This window comes from Bison bison, unplaced genomic scaffold (genome assembly GCF_000754665.1).
Source record: "Bison bison bison isolate TAMUID 2011002044 unplaced genomic scaffold, Bison_UMD1.0 scf7180017851375, whole genome shotgun sequence".
In the NCBI taxonomy this organism is placed as follows: Eukaryota; Metazoa; Chordata; class Mammalia; order Artiodactyla; family Bovidae; genus Bison; species Bison bison.
In genome coordinates this window covers 139,650-140,499 of record NW_011481948.1, presented here as the reverse complement: position 1 = coordinate 140,499, position 850 = coordinate 139,650, and the positions used below count along the sequence as shown (strand labels likewise).

The following is an 850-nucleotide window of genomic DNA, read 5'->3' as shown; positions in this document are numbered from 1 at the left end:
GGGCATGTGAGCACAAGTCCTCCCGGACCCCCAGCCCCTCAGCAGCGCCTCTGTGGCCCCCACACCTCCTCTCACCCCGGCGTCTGTGTACCCCAAGGCGGGTGGGGACAGACCCCCTCCAGGGGGTGCCTGAAGGCGCTTAGAGAGGGCATGGAGCCAGGACCCACCCAGCGGAGGGGGCCGGAGTGGGTGCAGACCCTTCCGCTCTGGCTCAGCCCCGGGGCCCCGAGTCCAGGGTGTGGGGTAGGGAGTGTGGTGGTGTCTCAGGGGCAGGAAGGGGCCCAGAGGGCAGCTCTGAGGTGCCCAGGCTGTGGGCTGGGGTCGTGTGCCCGCAGAGTGGCCTCTGAGAGGTCACTCAGAGCTAGAGGTCAGTCCCTGCTGGGGTCCTGCCCCCGTGATGGTTTTGGGGGGTCCTCTAATGTCTATTGGAAAGAGCCAACTCATTGGAAAAGACCCTGATGGTGGGAGAGATTGAGGGCAGGAGAGGGGACAACAGAGGATGAGATGGTTGGATGGCCTTACTGACTCGATGGACATGAGTTTGAGCAAACTCTGAGAGTTGGTGATGGACAGGGAAGCCTGGTGTGCTGTGGTCCATGGGGTCGCAAAGAGTTGGACACGACTGAGCGACTGAACAGCGGCAGTTGGGGCCTTCAGCCCCTCTTTCTGCGTGTGTCCCTGTTTGTCCACCTTTGGCCGTGTCGAGTCTTGGTTGCGACGCGCAGGGTCCCTGCGGTGCCTGGGCTCGGTGCCTGTGCCTCGTGGGCGTGGCTGCTCTGAGGCACGTGGACTCAGCTCCCTGATGCGAGATGGAACCCACAGCCCCTGCGCTGGAAGGCAGACTCTTAAG

General features: G+C 63.5%; 1 protein-coding gene across 1 annotated transcript in view; it reads left to right on the top strand.

Moving 5' to 3' along the window:
- Nucleotides 1–850, top strand: part of POLN (polymerase (DNA directed) nu) — a 147,468-nt gene that overhangs the window by 144,787 nt on the left and 1,831 nt on the right. The gene's annotated exons all lie outside the window — the stretch shown is intronic.